At 43.8% G+C, this 19580-nt stretch overlaps 1 protein-coding gene across 4 annotated transcripts in view; it reads right to left on the bottom strand.

Annotated features, from left to right (window-relative positions):
- ARHGAP24 (Rho GTPase activating protein 24) overlaps positions 1-19580 on the bottom strand; it is a 180417-nt gene that overhangs the window by 60409 nt on the left and 100428 nt on the right. The window contains exon 1 of one of the 4 annotated variants that reach the window (XM_061479817.1): positions 17345-17725. The exons of 2 other annotated variants lie outside the window; for them this stretch is intronic. The gene's annotated coding sequence lies outside the window, so the exon portion shown is untranslated. Of the gene's footprint in view, positions 1-17068; positions 17176-17344; positions 17726-19580 lie in introns of those variants that run through there. One more of the 4 variants, XM_061479826.1, reaches the window with a different exon arrangement.

Below are 19580 nucleotides of genomic sequence, written 5' to 3'. Positions count from 1 at the left end.
ACTGCAAAGTTGGAGGGACTTGTGCTTTTCTTGCTGTTGTTTATGCAAATGCCTCTCAACAAATACCTTTAGTCCTCACCAGAAATCTTTTTTTGCGTATCTGTCAAGGGCTGTGGCCCTAAGAGAACATATGTTTTAATATCACCGGGATCTTCTGTCATGTGTATAACTCAGTTAAGAAAGGAAAAGACACATAGGAGAACATATTTTTCAGCAGATTTCTGTAGACCGGGAAAGCACTTATTTTCTTTAGCTGCTGCTGCTATAAATCAAAATGTGTCAGAGAATCATAGAATGGTTTGGGTTAAAGGGACCTTAAGATCATCTAGTACCAACTCCTCTGCCACGGGCAGGGACACTTCACACTAGACTATGCCACCCAAGGCTCTGTCCAACTTGGCCTTGAACACAGCCAGGGATGGAGCATTCACAACTTCCTTGGGCAACCCATTCCAGTGCCTCACCACCCTCACAGTAAAGAACTTCTTCCTTATATCTAACCTGAACTTTCCTTGTGTTGATATGAAAATATTAAGATATCCTTATTTATAGCTATGTGAATACGTGAGTTCATGGAGTGCTAGACAAAGAAAACCAGTCACTTCACTGACTCAAAATGGCAAGCTTTTTGGAATCCTTGGTAAAACAAATCTGAAAATGCTCATGCAATAAAAAAAGAAAAAAAAAGGTAATCCAGTATGCAAGTAGTTTGTTCATTTTATGCCATAATTCTATAGCAATCTTGGCAATTTTAAAAGCAAGATGAAGTGCTTTCAATAGGAAAAACATTTCCAAAACCACAATTTGTTGAAAATATAGAATCATAGAATGGTTTTGGTTGGAAGGAACCTTCAAGGGTCATCTAGCCCAACCCCCCTGCAATAAGCAGGGTCATCTTCAACTAGATCAGGTTGCTCAGAACCACATCTAGCCTGGCCTTAAATGTCTCCAGGTATGGCAAATCCTCCACCTCTCTGGGCAACCTGTTCCAATATTTTACCACTCTCATTGTAAATCAGATCTTAAGCCAAAACCTTACTGCTCCTCTATCACTTCCCAATCACCTCCCTTTCACCTGAGAAACACCTCTACAAAGTGTTGCTCTAAATCTACTCATACTTTTTACCTGGTGCATTTGGTGAATTCAACTTCACCTATAGCTTCAGTTGACCAACAACTCTGCTCAGGGGCAAAGGCAAATTTTCTAGCCCTCTTTTACCATGGCACCCAAGCATCGGTTAACATAAAATACTTTTTCCTCCCTTACTAGCATCATAAATTTTGTCTTGAATAAATAAAATACTACTTGCAGTGACTGTGCAGTCACAGGCAACAGCCAAGACTGTAGCTGCAGACAGCACTCAACCTGGGCACAGCTCCCTGTGGCACCAAGCACTGGCTCCAGCCACCCATCTGTTCAGTTCCCCTCTGCTCTCCTCCACCTACGCTGGTCTCATTGACTGGAGTAAAATGAGTATAAACATTCACTATCACACTGATAACTTGTCCACAGGCACACTGATCATTGCCAGCTCGGTTTGATACCATGGCAACATATTACCTGGGACCTGCTGGCCAACTGCAGTATTCTGCAAACACGCTAGCATTTTGTAATTCTAGTAACGAGCCTTTAAGATGGGCAATCAGATATATAATATGGGGAATTAAATAACAGGCACAAAGAGCACGAGCAATGTCTTTGGTCTGTCAATGCACAGATCCAGGCAGATGTGTTTGTGATGTCTGGTTGAAGAGAAGAACCCCAGTACCAAGAAAGGGGGTGGCTCCCTGGGGCGGCAAGTCCAGCTTGGGTTGAAGCCCATGAAATGCAGCTCAGTTTCTTTGCCTGGGTCAAGCAGCTAACTGTCAGCATGAAAGCTGCTCTCAATTCTCAGTGTTCCCAAATGATGATTTAGGCTTTTTGTTCATAATGCAAACAAATGTTTCTGCCCTCACAGCTTTGATCAATAGCCACACTGAAAAGCAATGCATACTGGAAAATTCACAATTGCAAACTATTGTTTAATGTTTCAAAATGGTGACTTCTGGTTGAAAGTCTTATACTAGGATACTTCTAAGGTAGTGCTTACCCCTTAGTTGTTACCCAATTGCAGTCACCTTTCAACCATGACGTTTCATTGCCACATTCAGGAAAAACATTTAGAAAACAATAGCATATCATATAAAATACTACACATACTGTAATGCATTCGCTTCCTTATATGTTGCGAGGAAATACAAAGCATGTCTGCTTGTCACACTTTGTGGGCCAAGTTAGTCTTGCTTAAGAAGCTATACAGAAAAGACATAAAAATGACAATTTGTTAACTTAGCAAAAAAAACCATAATTCCCTTCCTCTAGCCTTTACTTTGGCATTCTTGGTAGCTGAGCTCCAGGAGCCAGCATTACCATGCTGTTTGTCTGGGTGGAGCCTTTTCTGCGGGTCACCTTCAGCCGTAAGAGCCAAAACTGCAGCACCCAGGCCCTCAATTCTGGCCTTCAGAGCTGACCTCCAGAGCTCAGGCAGACAATCCACAGCAGATCCCCTTTCCTTCTGCTCTTCCTTATCATTCGCACTTGCCCTTCTGAGGCACCTTCTGGCAGTAACAGCTTCTCCTGGCCTCATTTCTCCTCTCCCTCTCTCCTGCCATTCTCCACAGGAACCTCATCCCATTTTCTCAGGAATGCACCACAAGAATACTATATCCTAGTCCATGGACAGTATTTAACATACTGCAAAATGTTTATTTCCAACTCATTTACACTTTGTTATTCTTGCAGTCTTCCATCTCTTTGTATTTTCCCTGAGTTCTTCAGCTAAGACCTAAAAGTCAGATCCTAGGTCTACAAAACAGTCTTCCACAAGGAAAGCTGTTCTGTGAATCGCTCTTCTAACGAACAGGGAAAGAAACTAAAACCCAATGAGAAACACAAGAGCGATGACAGCCCTGATTGAAACCTGCCTGGTAACTCCTGCCTGTATTTCAACATCCGCTCAGCCACAGCACATAATATAACCATTCTCTTCTGAGAAGTCTCAGTCAATATTAATTAAAGGTTCAGGCATTTTAACACAACCGGCAGACCGCTTTCTCACTCTTCACAACAAAGGCATCATTTTCTTGCTCCTGCTCTTCCAAAATAATCTCTGTCCCTGGGTAAATTTCGATTTCAAGGGAAAGTGCAGAAGGTCTCCAAAACCTCATTAAAATGCTCTTTTCATTGGGCGAGGCAGATGTTTTCGTTTGCAGAAAACCAAATGGAGTCCCAGGCCAAGGGCAAATGTATGCCCCAGTAAGGAGAGAGATGGCAAGGGGCAGTCTGTACTGGCAGGCAAATTTCTCTGTAATTTGCTTTTGTGAAAGGTTAATCCCTGTCATGTTTCAAGGAGGCAAACACAAACCTGCCGTACATGCAGCTGCATACAATGGAAAGATCTTTACAGCCAAGGGCAGCAAGGTCAGGAACACTCATCAAGTTCACATTTCTCCTGGAAAGCCATGCTGAACAGCAAGTTTCTGCATACGAGCCACTGCTCACAGTCAAACAAACATGACCTAAGGAATATAAAACTCCAGGTGTGGGGAAAGGAGCAGGAAAGTACAATGTGCAGGTGTTACAAAGGACCTTGCCTGTCTCAGGCATTCCATATGCTCCCTGACTGTGCTATCAAGCTATGACAAAAATGAGCCATTAGTATTTCCAAGACTTTAATGAACAGATATGATGGACATGTAGTTTATATAATACCAAGGCTTGAAAGGCCTAATAAGTGGCAAGGGAAGCACATTTTTGAGAGCAAAGCAGACATTTGTTGCTCCTACACCATGTATCTTTAAGCTGAACCTCAAATAGTTCTGGAATTCTTTAGACCACATCCTTTAGGTAGCCTAAGACACAACTACCTTGGGGAAGTCCCTCTAGCTCTCAGCAGAACTGGTGATCTAAACTTTGAAACTGAGTTACACTAGTAGCAAAGAGCAGAAACCTGCGCTAACAGCAAGATGAGCATCTGGGTTATCTGTGCTTGCACAGCTTTCACACACCTTGGGATCCTGCTTTCTTCAGAGGGACTGGCCTCAGCTGATCCAGATACCATTTTAGAGTTCACACTGTGTAAGTTCAATGCAGATGGGGCAAACAGCGTGAAGGAGAGGGTGTGTGTGAGATGCTACCACCTTTTCTCTGAATACATTGATATGATCCCAGCCCCTGAAAATGAGAGACAGCTGAAGCATGAGATACGCAGGCAAGTCCAGTAGACTAGTGTGTTGAGAGAGCTGACCCATGAGCAAAACTGCTTTCCTCAGCATCTGGGTTAGAAGCAAAGTCCTTTATGAGCACAGTTGGGTGAACAAACAGAAGGAGCCAGTTCCTTCCAACCCGGCGGTAGCAAAGAGGATGAAAACCAGCTTACATGCAGCTGAATACCAAAGCAAGCAAAAGGAAGACTGAAAATTGGGAGGGGAAAAAAATAATTAATTTGTCCACAGTAGGAAGTCTTTTCTATCCAGATCTGAAATTACCACCTATAACTGAAGGAGTACTACCTCCAACTTCAGCCTGCCTGCAGCTTGCAGATTTTGTTGAAATGACACAAAATACCACATCTGTAATCTCCACAAAGTAGGCTGTCACTTGCAGCTCCTCCCCAGCCTCCCCTCAGAGCTCTGCTTTCAGCAACTCCTGCAGCCAGTTCAACCAACCTCTCCTGGCCTTTGGTTCAGCCAGGGTACAGAGGTGATACAGATGCAGCCATTCCTTCCATGCTATTCTCCTGTGCTTCCTCCTAACAGCTCCCATCTCACCAACTGCTCTATTCAGATATAAAGGTTGACAGCTGAAGTATAGCACTGTAAGGAAGATATGCCACAAATAAACCTTCCAGTACTCCACAGGTCATCCACTGAAAGACAATCACAACAAATCCAGATTTTTTCCTCAGAGCTGTGTTTCAGAATATCCTTGAGTACTTACACATTTTAGTATGGTATTTCCCCTGCAGATTTACAAGAACACTTTACCCTATAATTCTTTTTCACTTCATTTTAATCTGAGCATCTCTATTTCTGCTGCATCCAAAAACTCTCTTATAGCAGGCCTATGTTAAAAAAGTAGTGATTTATTTTGAAGTCTCTGACACAAGATACTGCCATTACATATGAAGTGTGAGAGTTACACTAATGTTGCTGTTTGCTCACAACATTCCACATTACCGCAATGTTATGTCACTGTGGTATGCAACAGCTACCATTATACAGCTGGCACAGCTGCAGCAGAAATTTAACATATTCTTATTTGTTCTAATTCTGATCTTATTTTGAGAAGCCCAGAGGTTTTTTCCCTTAGTCTTGTGATTCATTTTTAATAGAGAAAAAAAGAAGAACCAAAACAACCCACCCCACCCCCAAATAATCTTGCCTTGCAATTGTAGGACTTCCTAAAATGATTCTCTCCAGGAAAGAACAACAAATTGTATTTCTACTATCTAGAAATTTTGAAGCTCCTAAACAAGACTTCTATCAAGAGGTGCTGAGAATTAGCACATGCCAACTTATACACAGGCTTTTCTAGCACAGACTCAATGGAAATCTGTCATCAGGAAGCACAGCTCTGCATTCCACCTGGAGGTGCATTACAGCCACAGCTCCTACAACCTCATTCTGAGGAACTGACATAAATTGGAATTTCCACATTACAGAAAAGTTTCAGCGGATGTAGGCTTTTGCAAACAGATTCCAGTACACACTGCACTGATGTAAATGTCTTCATGCCATTACAGGTTGCAGTGTTGGCAAACACATTAAACCAGAAATGCAACAAACATATGATGATATTTACCCCGGGACAACTTGTAGGCTTCAGTAAAATATTCTGAGGAAAGGACTTGTCCACCACAAACACAATGCCCCTTTAACCTCCATTGCTCCTTTTACTCACCAGTACAACACCAAAAAGCACACAGAGTGCCTCTGCTCCTTACTGCTGCCACTCCTTTCAACTCCCAGCCTCTTTTCCAGTTTTCCAGGATAGCGAGATATGGTGGTTTATCCCAGCACAGCCCCACCTTCAGCTGGTAACAGGCCGTATCCGTGCAGCTCTCCACGGCTTGTACAATGTATGTTCTACTCCCATTAGGGCAGCTCAGTCTGCTGCCCAAACAGCCCCAGACAAAGATTACGCTGCCACAGCGGTTTCTACATGGGAGAGCCATTTCTTGTTAATGCCTGTCATGCCTGTAGCAGCATGAAGCTGCTCTGTGCAACCCTGTGACCTGAAGGCAGGGGGTGAGAGATGCGGCTGCCTACAAGTCAGCTGGCTGCCAACCACCTGAGAACAAGCTTTCCTTTGGGACTACTGTTTAAGGCCTCTTAAACAGATGTAAAAGCTGCCTACAAGGGTGGTGGTGGTGAAGAGGAAGAAGAGACAGGGCTACTTAAATCCACCATGTTATACAGGTACAAATATACTCACTTTTTCTACACTATATAAGTACACAACAACCTTGTGCAAAAAAATTTATCTAAGGGGAGTATTTCAGCATAGTCACACAATTCAGATCAAAGCATGGTTTCAGCTGCACTAGAGGAATATTTTGGGTGCTCTGAATGTAGACAATACACCAAATCAGTCAAAATATTGATCAAACACATCAATGAGCTGGGACATGCTGAAGTAGATCAAATAGCGACAAAAACCAAAGGAGTGCTTAAAAAAAAGAATGGACAGCATGGTAGTGATTTTACAATGATGACAAGTGACATCGATCCGTGTCGATGAAAAAGAACATGCGTGTGATGCATGGATATCAGACTTCAAATGCTCAGGAATTCAGTACATTACATTTTCAAGACTAAGGCTACATTTTCATCCTCAAGCCTGTCAGTTTTCTCCAAACTGGAAGCTTGGGGACCACCAAAGAACATTTTAAGCAGTGGCATCCCAGAATTTCCTCTTCCAGATCTGATAATTTATCAGCTATGCAGTACAGCATCGTGCCTGCTTATCGCCAAGAAGCACTTCCTGATCCAGACTGCAGATGCTAGATGATTTCAGTCACGTTAGAGAAAAACATAAGATTCTCTTTCCTATGTAGCTGCTCACCACTGGGAATCCTACCATGAACTCCGAAGACAGGCTGTCAAAAAGTGAACGTCAGGTCCACTCTGTCCTCCTGACCCTTTGCCTGCCTGTTTAAGTGAACAGACTTATGCTAGTTCAAAATGAAGCAGGAGAAACATTGGTTCCACCTTCTGACATAGCAAACACGACACAGGCAGACATCGGGAAAAAGGGTAAGAAGCAGAGGGTTTGTGTAGCTTTCTTCTTCCCCCCCCCCCCCCCAAAAGGAAGCAAGCTTTTCTAAGTCGGACTGAAGTCCCCTGCCAGTATTAGTTTTCTGCTCATAATTATGATTAAGGGAATTTCAAACATTTTAGTATTTTCAAAACAGTTCGTACCTTGAATTATCTGCAAAAATACCCAAGCTTTTAGCTTGCTAACAATAAATTATTTCCTATAGGCTTAACATGCAACGAAGTCATTGCCAGGTGTGAGGTCCCAGTTCGCAATGTCTTGTTTCATTTCCTGGCTGCAGCAGGACCTCCTCTTAGGTTTGCTTTGATCGGGAGGGTGGGCAGTAGCAGTGACACCACCACACACAGCTCCCTGCCACACAATGAGAAGTACTATGCTGCCGTACCAGGCTGCTGTTAGGCATCTGCATCCTTAGAGTGCATCGTGTCAGCAAACAAAGTTTTTGCAATGGGCATCAAATGTAAATGCAGATTCATTAAGACAGGGCTGCTGTCTGGTATTTATTATGGGGTACTAACTAGTTTTAAACACTGAACACAGCAGTGAACTTACCTAGGAGTCCAAAGTATCGAGCAAAATGTCCCTAAAATGCTGCAAACCGATCTTTTGGATTTACAAATCATGAGATAACTATGGATGCAAAATCTTGCAGCAGACAAAAAGTCACTTCAGCTCTATCAGTTTAAGTTTCATTTAACCACCTGAATCACTCTTACATTCCAGACTTAACAGAAATAACCACTGGACGCAAGGCAAAGAGACCTTAATGCAAAATCACAACTCCAGTTCATTATTCAGAACAATGCCCAACAACCCTATGTCCTGTGTTGGTGCTTGTGAATTGAGAGGCTGACAGCTTCACCTTGCAGTATCTTCCCATGCCTTAAGTAATACATTCCCCCCTCAAACTTCTCTTCAGTTGGAATGGCTGACTGGGTTGGTCTGTTTGCTAATAAATTGGTTCCTAGCCTTTACAGACCTGATTGTGGGTCTGCTGCTCTTAATTTTGATTCTATTTTTGTCTGGTTTTAAATGAGTATTACCATCACCTGCTCTTGTTTTAGTTCTTAACTCACTTGATGTATTATAATTCTTTATCAGCCAATTCTGTAACAACTCCCCAATTAAAGTCTCAAGGCAAGAATTCAAAGCAATTCTAAAATGACAACTGCTGTTTCAAACCAGAGTAACTATCCGGTGACAGCACAGTTCAAGGCCACAGGAATCTGTCGCTGTAATGCCTCCAGCCTTCTCTGCTTTAATAAGGTTTTGGGGGGGGAGTGGGAGGGAGCAACTCTGCTCTCAGGAGAGAGACATGCATTTATTACTGATTAGTCGAGCTGAAATCAGTTGTGCCTAAGCTTTCCTTCTAGCGTCCTTGTATAAAAAAGGGGGTTATTTTCTAGGAAGAATAGGAGAGGAGGAAAGTATGTGAGCTGCAAACGTCATAGCAATAATACCTTAGAGTTAACTCCTCATTGATTCTCATTTCACCTAAATCAGCTCATCCAATTTTGCTGCTGCATGACTGCACTTACTATTATATCTACTTATCATGTGCTGGGTAAAAGAAAATGGTACAACCACTGCCAAGGACTTCAGTAAATGAAGGTTTTGCCTTCCTTGCCCAGCTGCTCTCTGCTTCTTTGCGACTTTCACAGTCAAGAGCCTGTTTGGTATAAAGCCAGTGCTTCAGCTCTGGCTGAAGTGTTTCAGAGCACCAGCAGGAAGGACTGCCTTCACACGGCACTTCTACTCACTGCGACTCTTACACCATTGCGAGTACTTCTTTTCCTTTTCTCTCAACAACAGAGAAGCTTGTGTTGTCCCCCTGTATCAGGAGACCACATCCTGCAGTCAGGACATTCAAATGCAGAATAAAGCCTCGAAGTCCTTCCAACATTAGTCATTCTACATTCAGGAAAAGTAAACACCCAGGTATCCAAGGGTAAAAAAGAATTCCCAAGTGGGATGGAATGTGGTTGAGGTGACACACATGACTGATTTTCACAGCTGTGTAAGGACAATAATGATGCCCCCTTAAGCCTCTTTCCTTGGTGGTCCTTAAAACTGGGTATCAAGCCTTGTTATCAATAAACATGGTACCTTCTGCTCATGCTCTACACACTCCCATTTTTCTGATAGTCAGTAACAGCGCAGTTGAAATATTTTTTTCCCTTTTGCTCAGGACAGAGTCAGCAGCATCCTGTGATCAAAATGGAAGCAAGATCCACATTAACACTGTATGTTGCCTCTTCACAAAACCTCCAGCTTTGCTGGCTTTGCATCAGCAGCCTCAAAGAAGGATCCGTCCCCTCCTTGCATGGCAGTACACCACACAGCAGCTATGTTGTGCCATCAGCACCGTCTGCTCTGTCTGGTCCCTGCTTTTCACAAGAGACAAATGGCGACAGCCTGACAAGTGCATTAAAACTTCAGCTATCCAAAGGCAGCCAGACAGAAACTTTGTGCACAGACCCCCTGGGTATCCTTCTTTGCTTTAGCTTCCTAAAAATATCTCTTTAGAGGGAATGAGGCTTTCAGGGCTTGCTTGTTGCTTTTTAACCAGTTTTGAAAAGAACCCCTCAGCCGTGGACTTTTGTTGCTTTCAGCAACTTACAGGTCAAACAGCAGAAGATGTACTGACAAAGGAAACCTGACCTACATCTTGCCTCACTACGCTGGGTTACATCTTTCCCCATGCATACTTATGTAATAAGGAGAAATGGTGCACATCAAAGGGTGTTCAGGAATCGTGACCTCTGCTCCTACCTCCCCAGCAGTGTTTTGCCCAGCACTGGTGAATTCCTTTAAAATTTCTCCACCACGTTTTCCTCTTTCTGCAAAAAGCAATTGAGAATATTTACTGACCCTACAGGGGAGACATAGCACTTCAGTTAATTAAGGCTTGTAAAGACTATAAGATCAGCCAGAGAAAGGCTTTATAGGAATGTAAAGTGTGTTGTAAACCCAGAAAATGACCCAGCAGAGACACAAAGGTCGTATCTGAAATGAAGTGTGTCAAACAAGGACCCCGTTTAGATTTAAAGAAAAAGTCGCTATCTAAATTACTACAACCCGCCTTTCCCACTGTACCTTAGCTGAAATTTCACACCACCGTCATCAGAGAGGTCATAATTTCACAAGCTACTTGGTGGACTTAAAAGAATGTATTTAAAGGCAATTTGCAGTCAGGGATGCCTGGAAGAAACTACTAACTATAAATGTTGGTGTATTATCTGCTTTCAACTGTAAAAAGTGTGAGGGCCCACAAAAGCACAAGCAAAAATGCCTCTCACAGCTACTTGTCACTAGCTTTAAGTTAAGGCCTCTTTAGGTTTTGTTGTTAAAAAGAGAAATCACCACCTTTCAGTACTTCAGAACCTGAAAGCTGCCAATGACTGCGTTCTTACAGGGCTGAAGGACAGGATCTCCTGAGCTGCAAGGAGAGTGAACAACATGCAGACATAGTCAAGAGAAGGTGTGTGCAAGGGCAGGGGACATGCTGCTGCTTCTACCTCAGCAACCTGCGAGGTTAGCAGTATATTTTGCCCCCAGGGAATTTCACACATACCACTGTAAAGCAAGGTACCATACATCAGCTTAAAAAGCTGCCAGCTGCCAGCTAGACCAGCCAGGATCACAATACAAGTCACGGATCAGGGAAAATACCTTGCAGTCCTTAATGTAATAATTACACAGCAGTGACTGAACTGTTTCAAAAGTCTCACTGCTGCCTCAGGACACTTCTGCTAAATGGGAGGATGCAAACATAGTCAGGATCACAACTTGGCCAGAGAGGGAGGGCTGGCAGGTGAGGATGAACCTCCCAGGAAAGCCTGGGTAATGTATACTTCCATTGGTAAACAACAGCCACAGTGAGCACCTGTGCTCCTGCTGGCCCAGCAAATGTTTTTGACAGTGCCCTTAAAGCTACCAAACCTTCATTTAATGCATCACCTCTTCTGCTCCAAATCCCCACAGCACTGTATCTTTCCCCTAACAGTCCTCCCTATACCATGTGTGCATCTTGAGGCATTACATCAGGTTTTGTAAGGTTGGAAGGAACACAGGAGTAAGGACAAAGCACTTAAGCAGCTACCCTTCCCGTTTTGCCTAGTGAACAACAGGCTATTCAGGGTATCCAAAGCCCTTTACAAAGCAGATGTCAAGAGTGACCTCACACCCTTTTAGGACCAGATAGGGATTGCTTAAGGTAAGGACTTCTATGATGAAGGATCTCAGCATCTTCTTACCATTGCTCCACCTGATAGCTTCCCCTGTCCTTGAGCAGCTGCCTGCCCCTCAGCTCTCCCATCAACAAGCCACAGGCTCTGCCAAGTACCAGGAACCCTGGGGAAAAGGCAAAACTGAGCTGTGTATTTCCCAGTCTATCATCACATCTTTTAGAGATGCAGACAAAAAGGCAAAGATAAGCCCAAGTTCATTTGTTCCCCTCAGGATGCCAGTACTTAAATGCACTAGTTTGTGGTTCAAGATTAATTCCTGGCTATACTCGTCACTGGTAAGGTGCACAACCTGATTTCTGCAGAGAGTGTGTGCTACAGCTTACACAAGCTGCAGAAAGACAGATGATGTGATTCGGCAGTGAGGTTAGTGGCACTAACTCACCAGCATGCTGTTGCTGAAAAAAACTTTGAGTTTGCTTAAATCTGGCCAATTGACCTTGTATCGTTTCAGCGCCTCCTTCTAATGACTGCAAAACTCCCAACCACAGCATTTCTGATTCACTTATATGCATCCAAAAATCTGATTTACAGGCTTTTGCCAGCAGTAACCAGGATGAAAGAGCTATTTGTGGATCTAAGAAAGAAAATACGATGTAGAAAAGTGAAATATAACAATGAAGTCATAATCCAGTTCTCCAGAGCTCTGAAGTGGTCAGGCTGCTGGACTGGATGATCATTGTAGGCCTCTTCCAACTGAAATAACCTACCCTATCCTCAAGCATATGATATTTTTTTTTAACAAATATTCTTTGCTGCTTCTAGCTGCCTCCCTTTTATTTATTGCTAAGTGTAAAATGTTGGTTCAGATACTCATTGGTATCTTTCCCATCCATGGAAGCTGGGCTTTCTGTGTACAAGTGAGGGCTCCAGGAAGCAGGTAACAACACGAATATCTCCAAGCTCAGCTCGGTACCTTTACAAGCTACCAATAATATTGATCTGCAGTCTTATCAAACCTAATGTCCTGGGTTCAGCAGTAGCAGTCATTTTTCTCCTCCTTGGTAGCTGGTGCAGCGCTGTGTTTTGACTTTCAGCTCGGGAACAGAGATGGTAACAAGGATGTTTTGGTTTGGCCAAGGACTTTGTGAGCCTCATGCTCTGCCAGGGAGGAGGGGAAGCCGGGAGGAAGCAGAGACAGGACACTTGACCCAAGCTAGCCAAAGAGGTATTCCATACCACAGCACGTCATGCCCAGGATGTAACTGGGAGTTAGCCTGAAGGGCTGGGGCACTGCGGGGTTGGAGAAAGTATGGGTCGGTGCTTGGTCGGGCTGGGGGGGGGGCAAGTTATCAGTCAGCTGGTGGTGAGGTGATGTATTCTCTTCCTTTGTTATTTCCTTTATCATTGTTATTATTGGTGGTAGCAGTAGTGATCTGTGTTATACCTTAGTTACTGAACTGTTCTTATCTCAACCCGTGGGAGTTGCATTCTTTTTGATTCTCCTCTCCGTCCCTCCAGGAGTAGGGGGAGGGAAAGGAAGGGAGGGAGTAAGTGAACAAGTTACCTGACTGGGTTTTGCAGTTGCTTGGTGGTGAAATTCCAAAGTACTGGAGTACACCTGCATATTCCCAGAACTGCCATGCCAACTCCTTAAGCAATGTCTCTCAGTCAGACAGCCCTCCCAGTGACTGCACTGTGTGCATGACCCCTGAGGTTGTTATGATGTTACCTGCAGAGACAAACCTAGTCCTGGCTGTTCACAGAGCTGTTACAATAGGGGACAGCTTTGCACTGGGAAACCTGCATCCCACTGGTGAGCACTGCAGGAGCTGTGCTCTGAGCCAGTGTAGTAGCGCTGTTCCTACCCTCAAGTCAGGAGCTCTCTTCTTTTTCTGAGGTTGGATGAGGAACAGCCTGGAGACCCACAGTTCAGTCCCCAGAACTCTGGCATCCAACCAGCAGACAGGAAAATCTCTGGGAGCCTGGGAACTACATTACTTTCTCATGGACAGTAAAATTCATGGCTATGTTTTCAAGAGTGCTATTCCCACAGCTGGGGTTGGGTTTTCACAAGGAGTTAAGAATCTACCTGCATATCTGGAAAAGGGGAAGGCTGTCAGAAGTATCACAGACAGAGCAGTTCCTGTCACAAACCTGAAAGACCCCAATATGTTCCTGGTCATTCTGAAAGTCTGCCACTTACTTTCATCATTAAATCAAAAATCTATTTTTCACAATATCTCTTCCCAAAAGCAAGTTATAACTGCTCTTGTGCCAGCAGCAGTGAATGTGGAGAACTTGCAACATTTTACATGCACTGTATTAAAGCACTTCGTAACTATGTCTTGGAAGAAGAGGGAGCTGCAGTCTATGGATAATGTTCAAGTTAAGCACTTCAGTAATCTGCTACCATCTGACATTCACAGACAGAAAAGTCAATGAGTTCATTCAATGATTTAAGGATTAGTATGAGTTTGGTTTTGTATCAGACTTGGCTTAAGAAGGATTAGCTGAATTCATTAGAAAATTAAGTTTAATTAATTCTAGTTAAAATTAGCTAATGAATTTCCAGGGTGGGGAGAGAATAAAAAAAGAACGCAGAAAGCAATTTTAAACCAGTCTATGTAACTGTGATTTAGAGCTCTGCATTTACAGGACATGAAAAGAGAATGAATTTGACAACTACTTATCTTCATCAATAAGCTCAGAAACTAATATTTCTTTGAATTGACAATTAAGTTACAAATTCAGCCCAGACTTCACAACTTACTTTTGAGCTGCATCATTGGGTTTATAGTCTGTGAGAGATACCACGTGCAGAGCTATGTGAAAACCATGACTTTTTCACCCCATCTGGAACAATCTGAGATTTCTGCCCCACCTCTGAGCCTGCACAGACATCAAAGTACAAGTATAACCCAATTTTGGGAAGAGAAGGCAAGAGGCAGCAGCAAGCCATCTGCAGAGCAGGAGAGGGGAGCTCTGCAAGAGCCATAAACAGCTCCAGAATAGGGGTGCTACAACACACTCCATGGTAGCACCTTCTCTGGCTGTGCTCAGGGCGTGACAGGTGACCGGCAGCACAGCATCTTGCCCACTGACCTAATTAAAAGGCTTAAGGGTCTGAGGGAAGATAAAGAAGGGATTTTATACCCAAATACTGTGTAAGCACATGCTCACTTCATAGCAGCTCTCAGGAGCATTACAACTATGTTCCTCTTACCTTTCATATTGCACAATCCACACTACCAAAAACCAACTCAACTGCTTCTATTTTGGGCTGAATTCTAGCTGGGTAGTTGACAATAACTGCAGGTAGTTGAGAATAACTGTAGTATTTCTGAGGTAATGGAGTCTGTCTTTTGCTTTGGGGGCTTTGTGTCTTTCCAACACAGACATACATGAATATCAAGATTAGATGATGCAGTTAGTCACACAGACTGACTCCTGTGCCAGGCTGACTGTAGCACATACCAGTCATGAACAGTATCATTTACCTAAAAGGTATCAGGACTGTACTGTGCACACGTGTCCTTTGTGCAAATGCAAATATGGTACTAAGACATACTGGTAAGTATTTCCAGAAGTGGTTTGCTCGCCCATAAAATACTCAGGATAACAGGAGGAGGAAGACAGTAAAATACAATGCTGCTTAAGAAGCAGCCAGTCAACCTTTCCAGCAATTTGGTAAAGTTTGTGCATTTGATCACCATAAGCAGATAGATATATAGCTTTAATCTACACGGATATGTACAGTGTCTCCCAGAGAAGCACTACTTGCCATAGCACTAAAACATTTGTCATTGGAGTCTTAATGAAATCGCATTCATTTCCATATTTTTTCCAGAAGAAACCCCTACTAACTCACCTTAATTACTCAGAAAATATAACGAATTCTTGACCACACAGACTCAGTTTACTAAATTCAGGTCATGGGGTAACTGACTCTACTCCACTTGTCTTCATTTCAGTAACCAGTGTTAAGACTGCCAATTCACCAATCAGTGTTGAAGACTGCTTCTGGAGGATAAAAACCTAGACTGGCCAGAATCAATGAGACCAACACGGGGTATTTGAATATGTTTTTAACAAGTCCCAAAACATTAATTATCTAATCTGACATAAACATGACTGATTAGCTAATTATCTGAATTCAGTTCATGCAAACATAAGTCAACACATGCCATAGCTATTCTGCTTGCACCATCTGCACTGTTTACGTACAAGCACACATATCTAGCAGGAATATGCTGTAAAATTGACCATGAAACTGCCACCTCACCTGTCTTTTCAAATGCACCCAAAGCTGAGACAGGGAACATGATCACAGCAGTGCAGAGAGCAGCAGTAAAGGTTGGACTTGATGATCTTAAAAGGTTTTTTCCAGCCTAATTGATATTATGATTTCTGTAATACCAATTCCTAGTACACAGAGGAGGCTGCAGCAGCTCAGCGTGCTGAAAGCCAGGCAGGATCTTTTAACACAGAGTTCATGGGAATTCAACAGTTTCCCTTCCTTGCACTGTCTAACAAATAACTCAGAAGAGGCAGCACATCATGCTATTTTAAGATAATGCTATCACTGAGGGCAAAATATAAGTAGTTATTTTAAAACACAGCAATGCAGCTAAACTGTACCAAGGCTCACCCTGAAGTCTGGGTCTGACTCTGAAAGCAAGGATTTGCAAACACTGCACTAAAGAGTTAAAACAAAAGGGTGAAAACGCAAGAGAGCAAAGTACTGTTCAGCTACCCAAGGCACATTAAATATGCTAGTTTCCTTGCCTAAAGTCCAGCTGCTGCTCCAGCACCCTGCGAAAGCCTGGAGCGCCCGTGTGAAATCCTCTCTTAAAATAAAGCACACTTTAAGGAGCTGTTACAACAGCATCAACCCGTGTGAACCGATGAGGAGGCGGGCAGGATGCTGCCGAAACCCGATAGCTCAGCTCCCTGGCAGCATCACAGCGGGCTGCGAGACAACACGTACTAGCGTCCGTCTAGGAAGTCACTCCGCAGCTCCGCGCTCTGCCCTGCCAGGAGCACAGCCTGGCACCAGAACCACCACCGGCGCTTCGGGCGCGACGGCCACTGACGCCGGGGCCAACGCCAGCCCTGCCCGCGCTCCCGCCTCTCCAGTGACTCCATCACCCAGGAATGGCAAGCACCTCACCCCTCGGGGCGCGGTGCTGCCGGGGGGAAAGGGGGAGCCGCGAACGGGGGGACGAGACGCGCCAGGAGCGGACCCTGCACCTTCCGGGACTGGCTTCCATCGCGTAGGACCGACCTGGGGACAAACGGAGGTCAGGAGAGCTGCCGGAGGGGGACCGCGGGAGACCACGGCACTGGGGCAGAGCCGACTGGTATCGGGCACACACGCACACGCACACACACACACACACACACACACACACAGGCAGACAGCAATCCCTCCGTCCCCTAGTCGGATTTTAACAGCTCCTCCTCAGCCGGCTGGCGGGGTAAAGGCAGGCTATCTTTTAGAAGTTAACAGAGTTAGCAGAGAGAGAGGACTGGGTTGTAGTACTTGTTACAGGCTACTCACCCGGCACTGCAACGGCTGTGTTCCTTTAAGAGCAGAATGCCCTCGCTTTGGGAAACTTATTTCTGGTTTGCTATTGTGATTTACTAACTGTCCCAAGATCCTGTAAAATCCCAGAAAAGGCTAGGAAACGAGAAGAGACAATTTAAAAGCTGACGGTCAGGACAGGAATTTATGGAATGAAATCTTTAAGGGCAGGAGCAGACAGAGCCAGCCAGCTAACGCTTTCATGCCCTGTCTCTGACCAGCAGATTCATTTTACAGGATGATTTAAAATACCTGCTCGTGATGATGTGCGCTCCTCTGCATCAGCTGGGAGTCCCCGGAGTAGCTAGCACGCTGCTGTGCGTCCTTCTTCTCCTGCTTTTTTACAGCAGACCCCTCACGATCACAATGTCGCAGTTCCCTAGGCCTTACAATCAAGTGGTTTGTTGTAAGAGAACTAAAAATAGCGCTGAATTTTTTGCTGAAGCACTTGCTTGAGTGAACATAGTGCCAGTCAGCCTGTGCATTAGCGAGCTGTACAGACCTTTAATATTAAATATAGCCCAGATCCTCCTGGAAATATGGCCATTGAATTTCTTCAAAAGATTTTTTTTTTTTTTTCCTGTTAAAGCAGCACAAAATAACTCCTGTTTCTGAATGCTAGGAGATGAAATGAGTGCAGTTGTTTCAAGAATATCCCTGGGGAAAGAGTGAGTCACGTAAGCTGCTTTTATAATAAAAGATCCCTGGAGGAAGTGCATCTCCTTAGTAGTCTCAGAGCTGTTTAGAGATCCATATGCCCCCCCCTAAAAAATAAAGCTTCACATTGCAACCTGGTCTAGTGGAAGGTGTCCCTGCCTATGGCAGGCGGGTTGAAACTAGATGATCTTTAAGGCTCCTTCTGATCATTCTAGGATAGCTGAATTTTTCAGTTTTGTGGTGTTTGGTTTTAATAGTTAAACACCCGATTCCACAGCAAACTTAATGCTAGCATGGGAAACAGAGCAGCATTTCATACTGGTTAACACCATCAAGAGGATGATTAACAGAAGCATCTGTCCTGCAGTGCTGTTAATGAAGTCTGTGGAAAAGAGTACAAAAGTGGCCCATAACCATGCTGCATATGAAAGTTTATGGTGTAGGCTAACAAGTCTAAGGGAAAAAAATAATCAGAGGGAATTATTTTTGCAAAGCTTTTTGTTACTGTGGCCTAAAAACAATCACTGAAGACAAAGGTTGCAAAAAATGTCATTCAAGACACAGGTGTCAGTGCTGCTGCCAGTGCCCATGCTTGGATCCCAGAAGCAGATTCAGATGCAAAACTTCTACTCAGCACACACCAGACTCTCATATTCACTCTGTGGCACAGGTAGATAGGCCAAGAAATAAGAATGTGCAGGTGATCGCTGTCAGCAACGGCTTGTGGCATTTTAAAAGGCTGGTAAAGCTGCAATCATTCTCCTGGCAGTCACCAGAGCATGCCTGACAGCAAGCCAGTATGTCTGAACTGCAGGGAGTGAAGTCTTACTACTGTCAGTAGACATGACTTTGCATCATCTAGAAATCCAGACTCTATCACATAACATAAAACCAGTGAGCAGACAGCATCTATAACTTTAGTCTGTGCTACGCAGAGTCACTATATGACTATACTTAATGACACTGCAAGTCAGGGTAAATTTGCAGGAAAATTATTCCTTCACCTCAACAAATAAGCTGCCACTGCCAGAGAAGCTTTACAGAAGTAGTTCTCAAGACTACAGTAGTACTGTAGATACACACATATTTACATATATACATACAGAGAGAGAGAGAAATCTCTATGTAATTTTTTTTAAAGGAAGATTTTAGGATGGAAGTAAACACTATAAAGTCAAAGAGTTACTGGGAATATCAGAGAAGCAACACTGACTTATGTTTGTTTCACTGATTTTCATAAAAGGAGTAGGAAACCAAACAGACCAGGGTGGTTATGTGGCCAGTTTGGCTGTTAATGTAAAATTGTCTGCTACATTTTTGTTTCCCCCCATACATCTCTGAACATTGCTTTGATTTTGTTTTGCAATAGGACTGCAATATTTTTGCCCTTGTGAAAGGGCTAGGAAAGTCCTCGTACTGCTTCCTATTGCTGACAAAACATGCTGCAAGGCAGCATATAACATCTATACAGCAGCAGAGGTAGCCACAAACATAACAATATTCATTCCTGCTCCACTCCCAGCTATTCCTTATGGAGAGAAAGAGCATTAACAGAGCACAAAATTCCCACTAATTTAGCCTCACTTTGCCATCTGTTACTTCCCATGAGTTCATCCTAATGAGAAACTACTTCAAAACACATTTGAGGACCAGCTGCACCCAATGAACTCACCAGAGGAGGAGAATATTCTCCTCCCAATACATCACACTCTGATGCTACGCAGGAGCTTCTTCCCCTATGGAAATCAAGGGGAATGCTGCCATCAGTATGAACGCAGCCCTGGGTCACAGCCTTTTGCAGTCATGTTGACCAAATATCCCACTCAATATT

The sequence above is a fragment of the Pezoporus flaviventris genome, unplaced genomic scaffold (assembly GCF_033815535.1).
Source record: "Pezoporus flaviventris isolate CSIRO_AGI_PZ_B2104156 unplaced genomic scaffold, CSIRO_AGI_Pfla_v1 ptg000002l, whole genome shotgun sequence".
In the NCBI taxonomy this organism is placed as follows: Eukaryota; Metazoa; Chordata; class Aves; order Psittaciformes; family Psittacidae; genus Pezoporus; species Pezoporus flaviventris.
Note: the sequence above shows the minus strand (reverse complement) of the source record. Positions and strands in the feature narration are given on the sequence as shown.